This window comes from Pteropus vampyrus, unplaced genomic scaffold, assembly GCF_000151845.1.
Source record: "Pteropus vampyrus isolate Shadow unplaced genomic scaffold, Pvam_2.0 Scaffold12, whole genome shotgun sequence".
NCBI lineage: Eukaryota > Metazoa > Chordata > Mammalia > Chiroptera > Pteropodidae > Pteropus > Pteropus vampyrus.
In genome coordinates, this window is record NW_011888793.1 from 3,616,973 (window position 1) to 3,629,112 (window position 12,140).

A 12,140-nucleotide genomic window follows, 5' to 3' on the forward strand; every position below is an offset into this window, starting at 1 on the left:
TTTACATACATACTGTTTTGCAATCTATATCTCACAGTTGGTTAATCATAGATTTTAAAAAATAAATTAATGCTCCCCATAAGTTTTTTTAAAACCTGACTTCTCATTTTCTAATTTCTTTATCTTTATTCATCTATTTGTTGCCTAAATTTTATTAAATAGTTTTTTCTTTTCAAGGACTCAAAGGGTACGTATTTGCTTAATGCTTGCATATTTGAAAACACCATTCTGCCATTGTAATAAAATAATTACAATATTTTTCATAATATTGTATTATATATAGATAATACTGTATTGGCATAAGAGTAGATAAATTGACCAATGGGACAGAATAGAAACTTTGGAAGTTAATCTCTTAGATCTTTTTAAATGTAAAAATTCAATATATAATAAAAGTGATATTTCTATTCATAAAAAGTGTTGGCACAATGAGCTAACCATTTAAAGAAATAAAATTAGACTTTTATCTTATACCACATACTAAAATTAATTCAGCTAAATTAAAGACCTATACAGTAAAAGATACCATAAACATAAATAACAGAGTTATAAAATTATTTGTTATACAATGACAGTTAAAGGGTTAATATTTATAGGTTATAGAAGACACAACTAAAGAGAAAAATGGATAAAAGATATGTATATAGAAAATTCACAGAGAAGCAAATCTAAATCATCAGCAAGCAGAAAAAAATCCTCCAACTCACAACTGGAGAAATGTAAATTAAAGGACAATGAAATACCAATTTATGCTCTAAGAACAGAAAAATTAAAGAAAGCTATAATACTTTTAAGTGTATTATAAAGCTACTATAATTTTTAAACTATGAAACTAATACAAAAATAAATAGGCAGATAAATAAAATGGAACAGAAAATTCAGAAATGTATCCGAATAGTTGTAAGAATGTATTATGTGATAAAGGTAAGATTTAAAATCGATGGCAAAATATAAATGATTTGAAAATTAGATTAACTGACCAACCATTTAGGGGGAAAAATAAGTTAAATCTTTACTTTACACAATACACCAAAGTAAGTTTCAGATAAACTAATAATTTCAATATTAAAAATAGAACCATAAATGCACTAGAAAAATATATTTGTGTGTGTGTGTATGTGTGTGTGTGTGTGTACACACATATATATATATATATACTCTTGAAGTAGAAGGCTTTTATAAAGTATGGCACTAATGATGAAAATCATAAAGAAAAAAATAATAGATTTAACCACACAAGAATAAAAATAAAAAATTTAGTGTATGACAAAGTTGATACGGTAAATGATGGGGAAAAAGAATAAGCTAGATTTTACTGCACGTTTTTCATGAAAATGAACCCGAGATATATTAATAATTTAACACATTAAATAAATGGGAAAAGTATTTGGAGAAAATATAAATGAGTGGTTACATGATCTTTAGGTAACAAAAAATTTTCTAAGCATGATTTTAAAAACAGCAAAAATCATAAAGTAAAATATTGCTATCATTAACTGCCTAAAACTTTCTAACTTCTAAATACATGAAAAAAGAATGCATATGAAATGTGTACATAACTTAAAGGTATAATGCAAATTACTAAATGCCACATATATGATAAAAAGGAGTTGATATACTTAATATATAATGGTGAATACCTAAACTTAAGAATTAGCAAATGATACAAACAGGCAATTCAAAACAGAAGAATAATAAATAGCTAATAAAAACCTGGGAGATATTTATTCTAACTAAGAAGTAAATAAATACAAAATAAAATAGAAATGCGATGCCTTTTCAAATAAATAAATATATTAAATTATAATATTCAGTAGTGGTAACATTTATAGGGAAAAAGACTCTCTCATACAAAGAAGGTAGGAATATAAACAATCACAGCCTTTGATCCAGCACTACTGCTTCTGGGATTTAGTATAAGAAACTAACTAAAAATGTACACAAATTGTTAGTTACAACAACACTTATTGCAGCACTGTTTATGAGAGAAAAAAATGGTAATGAGTACCTTGCTATAAAATTTTTTAATAAATTGAGGCAAAAATTGTGGTATAGACCTGTATTTATTGTCATATAAGTATGTCCATATGATTCTATGGGAAAAAAGTATATTTTCAAAAATCAATGTATATAATACTTTATAAGTATCTATACATTTACAAGTTTCTGGAAGAATAGTTAACTAGCCATTTTAAAACATATCTCCTAACTCTCTTAATATTTTGACCAGTAATTACCTCTGGATAGTGAGATTTCAAGTGTTTTTTTACTTTCTTCTTTTTTCTTTTCTGTACTGTTGGAATTTTTTACAATGTGCTTGTTTCATTTTTAGAAAACTATTAAAGCTATCTTTATTATAAAATTACATATATGAAATATATGGTTTCAATATGGTAAAAATGCATGTATATAAGTAGAGTAAAAAGAGACAAGAAGTATATATATTAAAGTACATATATTAAAAAGTTAATAGTGGTTTCTCCAGATAATAGAACTGAAAGTTTTTCTACAATGAACATGTACTGCTTTTATAATAAGAAAAGAAGGTTATTATTATAAGGAAAAAAAAACAGTTCTTGAACACACTCTGCTCTGTATGTGTTAGGCAAATCTGCCTGAAACAAATTTCATTTCTTTGGAAACAGATGATACTGGACTGGATGATAGTTAAGATCCTTTCCAGCTCTCGCGTTTTAGAATTCTGAATAAAATCATGCTGTATACTTTTGAATTGGAGTCCTATTTGAAAATAAAAACTAACTTTTACCAACTCTCAAAAGGAAAACATTGTACTGTTCACCTACAATCTTATCCAAATTTATGCCACCATAATGAAATTCTCTTAAAATAGCTATGAGTGAAATATATGAGGGAAGGAAAGGTGGGGAGAAAGGAGGAAGGGGGACAGAGAGTTAGAAAAAGAGAGAAGTAGTGTCTAGGTTCCCAGAGAAACCTAAACAGTGGCCCCTTCTTTCAGGAGTTTTATAAGTGATCAGCAAAATCCAAAGAGCTACGTACCCTTGATTTATTTGAATTTCATTTTTTATTTCATGCTTTCATATGTACCTACATAGATACATATAGGCACATATATAACTCTTTCTGTATCATTGCATATATTTTCATATTGCTCATTTAATAAAAGAAATGTAACTCAATTGGAAATGGATATAAGGTTAAGGGTGCTAACTGGAGAGATCCTTATAATTTACAACTAATGAAATATATGATTATGAACTATATACTGCAAAGAAATTACTTTTTATATCACTCTTAAGTTTTCTAGACTGAATAGATTATAGTTATCTCAGAGGCATTTAAAAGCAAGATAATATCTGTCAATATCTTAAGAAACTAATTTAATTTCAATATTTTTTAAGTTTTTAAATTTGCTTTATAATTTAAGACTATGAGAAAAGCAGTCAACTCTTTCAGAGATTTAAAACAATCTAACCAATATTCTGATTCATTAACATATTAGTAGAACATAGAAATACCACAGGCATACAAAATAGGTAATTGGGTACTAATTTACACATTTTAACTCTAGAGACTTGATTAAAATGGAAAAAAAAACCGCTCTGACTTTATAAATTTACTTCACTTTAGTATTACATACCACAGAAAAAAGCTTGAAGTCAACATGCAAAAGTGACTAACATTATTTACTAAATCTATAAAAGGGCTTGGTATCACATTCCATCCTTTATGAACAAGGTAACTGCAGGTTGATTGTACAACTGTTTCCCATCATTTTCCAAATATCGTTGTGGAGTTATCTTTCTTATGCATTGCTCTCTGCCCATCTTCCTCTTCCATTCCTGTACCTAAGGAGGAGAGCACAGGTGAGAGTGAGAATGGCATATCAATAAATATAGCTTCCACTTTATCTTGGGAACCTTCACATGACCCTCCAGGGTCTTCTAAATTGCAAATTAAGAAATTTTTGCTCCAGTCATACTTTCACTCAAAGGTTAATTATTATTAAGTTAAAGGACGTGCATAAGAAGAAGAAAGCACTTCCTTTACTTTCCCTGTCCCTATCCTCTGAGGACCACTAAAGAAACCAGAGAGTTTTGTATTTACACCACTTAGACATAATAAATTAAAACTCTACAGAGAAGAAGAGATCTTGTTCTCCTTTATTTCAATCAGCTCAATTCAGATACCTATCTTACCTAGAAAAGAAAGAATAATTATTCTCTAAATTACTAGGTTAAAATCAAATAGCTAGTAGTTTTGCAATATATAAAACAAATTAATGATATTAATATCAGTACAGCAATCAGTAAGTAATAACAACATATATGAGTATTTTTTAAAAGTACAAGAAAGCCTGAAATGTACTGGTTTTTTTTAAATTTTATATATTCTATTTGAAAACATATTTCTTAGGTTTGATCAAACACCAGAGTCTTTTAACACAAATATCACCTACCCTTTTGCAGCAACATACATCTTATAAAACATCTAATAAGAGTAAAGTTTCAAGGACTTACGAGCTGCTTTCTTCATTGATGTGACTGGAGCTGACATCTTAACAAAACCTATACTTTGAAAGCATGAGGGCAAAAAAGTTCCAAATTACTCTGGTCAAAACACAAAAATGTCATCCTCATTTCACACCACAATCCTACCTACCTACCTCCATCCCCACAGATGAATAGCTGAAAGCAGTAAGAACAGAGGAGAGGAACTATTCACTTTGTATGAGAGTATTGATATAAACAGCAATAGACTAATGTCACAAAGAAGATGCATTTAGTCTGAATTCTAGAAAACATTTTGATTGAGAATAATCCAACAGTGGATAAATTTGCCTGGTGAAATAATTAGAAGAGAGTCCTTGCTCATCCAGGATGTAGAATCCTCTGATGTTTAAAAAAAAAAAAAAAAAGTATAAACTTAGATAGTATTTTATCTTGAGATTGCCCATGTTTTATATTATAAAGATGAAAACATTTTTGTGACACAATTTTTTCTATTTAAAAGACAGAAAGTTCTTACATCATATTCAACCTTCTCATTTCACATCTGTTTACAATGCATCTTTTAATGTGCTTTAGCTCATAATTAATGAGGAAAAATTCTAAAATCTCAGAAATACAAAAGTAATGTTCCAAAGGAATGTATTGATTTGATGGTATTTCTACGTTTACATGAATGATTCATAAATTTTACAGAAATAAAAAAATATTTAAACACACACGAATATCCATAAATAACAACAGAGCAGATATAAATTGAGAATTTGGAACTATGCAAAAAATTGACTTTAAAAAAAGCTTTCATTTGTGTGTGATTGGCATCTTGAGAAACAGAGTAGCCATATTTTTATAGAAAGCAAAATGCAGACTTTTGATTTTACTTATACACAAAGAATAATGCACTCTTCTTCATTTGATATATATTGATGCATCATTTTAAATATTTATACAAAGAAAGCAAATCCTAAATATGTTTACTCTGAGTCTCTCTGTTTGACCTCTGACATAATACCATTTCTTGACTTAGAATCATTGACTCCAAAGGCATATACATTCATTTATAAAGTATGTCCTACTAACTTTAAATCATTTATCCTTAGAGAAAGCTTTCTAGATTCAGATTTACTTTTGAGATGAAATTAAAATTTAAGCTTAGAAATGCACGTGCTATATAAATGTGAATTCCTGCCACCCCTATTTAATGTTAGTTATTTCTTTTATTTATAGAAATGCAAGAACTATGGTCATTGGTGAACTGTTTTAATTTAATGAACAGAACATTTATATCTATACACATAACATTGAAAACAGAAAAATTTTAACCTTGATTTTAGAAAAAGCACTATTTTGAATATATTTCCAAAATTGATATTCTAAATTGTAGTTTAACAGAAAGAATGTAAAGTTGTCATTTAGTAATTAAAAATAAAACAAAGCATCATAGCTTTTATTCAGCCAATGAATCCCCAGCTCTAGAACTTTAAATTATAAATAGATGGTATCTCCAATACCAGTTAATTATCACTAAGCCACAAAAGAGTGGTAAATACTCAGAACTAAATGTTTTTCATTCTTTGGAAACAATATGAATATTAGTGACGCCTGACAAAAATGGCCTTTGCTCTGTCTAACATTTAATCAAGTAGTTAATATTAAAACTGGAGACAGAAAAGATGTGTTGAAAGCAGTTACTTGTATATTGAGATTTGGAGAAAAACTACATGTGGTTTCCATTGTCCCATAGCCAACATTTTGGAATTTCTTACAGAATGATATATTTACATTTCTCAAAACTGAAAAAGTCTGCTTTCTTATTGAAGTTTACCATATGTCAAAACACTTCAAAAGCTAAATATTTTATATAAAGAGGGAGAAACTGACTAATCTATAATGTATATAAGATTAATCAAAGGAAATAAAAGAATGTTGAAAGCAGAGTTCTAGTTGTCAGTTAATTAATACTTGAGTAATCCTTGATAAATCATAACCAATGTTTCAATTCATGTGACTATCAAATGTGTTCATTAGATTCTTAAACAGTTTGTTAATTCACTTTTAACTTATGTGTAAAAGTAAATAAAATATCTGTTAACCAGTGCAAGGGTACTCAATACAGGATCTTCATATTTTTATTCAATTAACTGAACTCTTCAGTAAACACAATGACCTCAGGGCCTAACTCATAAAGAAATGCAGTATTTGCATGAAATCTTCTTGAATTTGCTTGAAAAATTAATTACAAGGCAAACTTTTCTCTGTTTATGTACTTAGCAATTACTCCCAAGCCCTCGAAAGCAAATGTTATTAAGCACAACTCACCTACATCAGTGAGATGACAGAAGCATCAAAAACTTCAATCTGTATCCAAAGGCTACATGAGTCAACTTTCTCTACATGCACAGACATTTTACTGTTCTGTAAGCATGCTGTTGCAAGCATAATATCCATTTAACATATGGTAAAGACGGAGAACTGTAAAAGGCACCTAGGAAAAAAAAAAAACACAGCTAATGACAAAGAGCAGGTAAGTGAATACTTCAAACCTGAAAACATATACCAATCAGCAAGTCTGAATAACATCTCTCCCAGGATATGAACAAAAATGACTAACACAGATTTTATTGCTTGCATCTTTTAAATCATAATAACTGAAAAGATTATATATAGATCTAATCCAAGTGAACCTAGAGTCACAAAGTGTTACCACTAGAAGAATAATTATGTCAGATGCCTAACTAATAAGTATTTTATCAAGACTTGGCAAATAAAATTGAGAGGAAATTCTAAAAGGTGACAGAATCACTGGCAATAATGGAGACTTATAAAACACATTCCGTGGTTGATAAAGTAGTTGACTTCTTGAGAGAACTGTAAAATTATCAGGGGAAGGGGAGCAGATGTTACACATTTGGACTTGGTAAAGCATTGATACACTGCTTCATGAAAAGTGACTTGAAAAATTAGTGCAAATTGGCTTGGATCTGATCAGTGTCACACAGATTGAAAACTGCTTGAAAATCAGTAAACAAAAGATCATAACAAATGCTGTATATTCATTCACAATAGAGATCAGCTACTGGAATTGGTGTTAAATCTGGTCTTAGTTAATGGTCCTATGAGTAGTTTTTTTAAAAAATAAACAATTTTAATAGAATTTTCAAATGCTGCTACTTTGAAAGACAATACCTATTAAAAAAAAAAGAATTGAAAATAATAGTTACAAAGAAAAGAGTTAAATACGCAGCGGATAATGTGAAATTTAGCTTGTAAAACTTCACTCCAGAAAATAAGACATGACTAAAAGAATGATACTGATTTTTTAACATAGATACCAGAGTTTAACTGATCCAAGTGTCTTGTCCTTCGAGGTAGTCACCCTGAGAAACACTTATCCAGCAATACTGTCACTGTTGAAAATGTTTTTAGAAATTCACCTTTGAAATCGCCTTAAGCAAATCAGTACCAGTAATCGTTAATATCCTTTATGAGCCATATAAGAAAATGTGCTATCACAAAACAGCCATGCTTAATTTTTTTCTACACTTCATATGTAATAAAAATTTATATTCCCCAGCTTCCTCATCAGACTTAATGCCAAACAGCCTTTGGCTAGTTCCAAAAATTAAAACCACCCTCAGAGAACTAAGCTTTGTCTCCACTAAACATCTAAAAAGAATATAGCATTGATATATTTTTTCACAGGCTTATTCATTCCACCAACACTTAATGAGAATCTGCTACATGTCTGTCCCTACTATTTGGCTCTAGAGAGGCTACAAGAACGAAGTAACAATTCTTGCCCTCAAAGCACTCACATTCTGATTGAAAGAAACAATCACATAAATAATTACACTGCACAGTAATGAAGCTCTGGTAGATATATGCTCAAAATTCTATGACAGCACAAAGGGGATCTGGGAAAAGGCATTCCAGCATCAACAGAAATTTGACAACAGTAAGACATTCAGGAACTGGCGGTAGCTCCAATGGGAGCACAGGGTAGGTTGTGGAGCAGCTGCAGAAGATGAAACAGGAAAAAATATGTGCAAAATCAGGTTAAACATCATATTGCAAGTCTGAACTTAATTTTTCAGGCAGTTTGGAGCTTCTGAAAAATAAGCCAAGGAGTCACATGATCTGATCTGTGATTTACGAAGATAATTAGGGGCAATGATACGAAGAATGGATTTGAAGAGGGAGAAAGTAGACTCTCAGAGAGCAGCAGTTAGAGAGTTTTTGAATCCTGTTCTAATCAGGCTTTGGCCTCCACCACCCCACCCAAACTGCCTTATCAAGATCACCAATGACCTGTATAATGGTCAATTCTCAATGGTCAGTTCTCAGTCCTCACTCTCTCTTCCTTGATGAACATTTTTCACTTGGCTTCCAGGACACTGTGCTCTCTTGGTTTTCTTCCTACCTTGTTGGTAGTTCCTTTTCAGTCTCCTTGAACTGATTTCTACTCTTCTCCTCAATCTCTTAATGATGGAGCACTCCATCCAGGGTACAGTCTTTGATTCTCTTCTCTCTAGATAGTTTTTAGCGATTACACCCAGGCTCATGGCTTTAAGTACCTTCTATATATACCTGGAAATAATCCAAGTGTCCAACAGTGTGAGAATAGATGCATAGATTGCTATGTGCACTCAGTAGAATATTATACAGCAGTCAAAGGATTACAGTGACTTCAGCAATATGGGCAAGTCTTAACAGATAAAAATGAAAAGTAAATAAATATAGGACGATAAATGGAAACAGAAAATATTTAGATTTGGATATATTTCAAAGACATCAGTAAAAGATTTACTTAAGCTATTAATGCAGAAGGGAGAAAAGAAGAAAGGAAGGGAAGACATAACTAAATTAAAGAAGGTAAACATTTTTCTTAATATACATTATATAATTATTAGTACTAAGATATAATTTAGAAAGAAAAATTAGAGTATATTTGTCTCTTTAAGAAAGAAAATAGGTCTCAGCGCTCTTCCTGAATGCACACTACAGGAGGTGCCTCCACATTGGGTACTCCCTGCCTCCCACGCTTCTCTCCTCGAAGATCTACAGACATTTCCAAGATGACGCACCTCCCCTTGACCATCTTTATCTTCCTGTCTCCCACAGACTACCAGTGACAAGCCTTCAATAGATGCTCAAATGTTTATTGAATAGTTTGAAGTTAATTTATTTTAATTAAGCTTCTGTCCTTAAGATTTAAAAGAATGTTTAAGGAATTATTTATTTTTATATTTTAAAAAGTTATACTGGGTCATGAGACACAAATATCTTCTGTGAAGCAAACAGAAGCATCCCAAACCATTCCTGCGATTATTTCTTACTAAGTAGCTGTTACAGCATATATTTGGACATCAGGGTTTAGTAAGAGTCTTCTCCTAGTTTCGCCCACTTACTAATTAATCTCCTTTTCTTTAGTCTTTCTCTACTTACAATTTGCCCTGCCTCCCATCTCCATCCCATGCCAACCATACCTTTCCCTCCTTTTCAACCACCACTGCCTCCAACAATGTTGGACTCCAAGTAGAAATCAGAAAAGGATATTTTAATAGTTTAAAGCAGAAAGGAAAAAAAGAGTCCAAGGCACATAGTAGGTGTTTAATAAATATCTGTTGAATGAATGAATAAATGAGTTATGTGCAGCTAGGCTTCTAGAACGAGTAACTTGGAAGAGCGGAGAAGGACTGATAAGCTGGAAGAGGTGGGAAGTAGCTCAAGATAAAAAATGAGTACGTCTCATAGAGTGGGTAGAAAATTTCTCCCCTAAGTAGTGAAGAGCTGGTAAGGAGAGGATCACAGGAATTGATACTGTTAGGAAGGAGTTTCTCCTTTGTTCTGTAGTCTATATTTCGGTCATTCAAAGAGCATAACCAAGCTTTAAATATTCAGCCCACTGACCTGCTGACTATCTCATTCTGTACCCAATTAAAGTGAAATGAGGTATCTGAGGGTGGTGGAAAGGGTGGACGGTAGAGTAGGTGGAATAGGACTAAAGCCCTCTCACTGCTCCACTAACCTCAGAAGGTATCATGGTATCCAGCAATCCCCATCCCCACCTGATTCCCCGGGCAGCCCTCTGCTGAGGAGAGTTCATGGCATGAAAGAGAATCACCTCTGTACCCAGATCCAATACTTTGTCTCTAATACAACTGCAACATTCCAGAAATGAATCTTCCCCCTGCCTGTCAAGACCCATCTATTCTAATTCTTCACCCTGATCTTGGAAAACTACAAAAAGGACCAATTATCCTCTGAGTTAGTCGGTGACTCATTTGTACTCAATGAGGAATTGCACACACAGTCACACAACTCCTCCAACAAACAGCACAACTGGTGCTGACTATTAACCTAGATCAATAGTCTCAACAGAAAAGGTCAAAGGTCCAATGGGCTCTGGGAACCCCAGACCACATTACTCTCTACCTTGACCAACTTGACAGACAAGCTCAAATTGCTCAGGCTATTTCCTTTCAGCGCATTAGCAAAGAACTTCAGAGCTTGAAACTAACAGTCCTTTTCTCTATATTAAATACTTTTTAAAAAGTAAATAATAATACACAAAAGATGACAAATAAATAAGAACGAGGATAATAAAACAAGGCAAGGATTTTCGATGCTGACTTACTTTTCATAAAGGAATATACATCATCTTGCATATTTCCTCCATAGGCTTCATTTTATAATAAAAGAGATTTGTGGGGGACTCTGCTGAATGACATATGGAGATATTTTTGCCAGAGTAAGAGCATACTCTACAGTACAGCAAAGTATCCCAGGCCTAAGTTTTGGGAGACTCTTGCCACTGAACAAAGGCCCGTTGGCATTAAAAATTACTCAGAAATTTGTTGTATTAGTTTCCTATTGCTGCTATAACACATTTCCACAAACTTAGTGGCTTAAAACCCCACAAATTGATGATCTTACAGTTCTATAGCTTAGAAGTCTAACACAGGTTTCACTGGACTAAAATCAAGGTAGGGGCAGGGCTGTGTTCCTTCTGGAGGCCTTAGGGCAAATTCCTTTCCTTGCCTTTTCCAGCTTGTAGAGGCCACCTGCATTCCTAGGCTCCTCCATATTCAAAGCCAGCTACATTGCATTTCTTTGACCATTCTCCCTTAGTCACATCTCTCTGAGTCTCCTCTTTGGCCTTTCTCTTCCACTTTTATTGACCCTTTTAATTACAGTGGGCCCACCTGAACAGTCCAGGATAATCTCCCTATTTTAAGGTCAGCTGATTAGCAACATCAATTTCACAGCAAACTAATTCCCCTTTACCATATAACCCAACATATTCACAGGGATCAGGATGTGATTATTATTTCTTTTGTAAAATATTTATTATTAAAATATAGCTAACATACCACATTATACTAGTTTCAAGTGTATACCAGAGTTATTCAACATTTATATACCTAAAGAAGTGATCACCATTAAGTCCAGCAACCATCTGACACCACACAATGCTATCACAACACTATATTTCCTATGCTGTACACTAGAATGTGGATATCTTCGAGGGGCCTTTATTCTGTCTATTGCACGTCCCCATTACTCCCAAGGCAAAACGGAGGACCTCTCTTCTACCAAACCTTCCTTTGATGGCTAATTCCACCTAATTTCACCTGTCTATAAAGTTTTGGT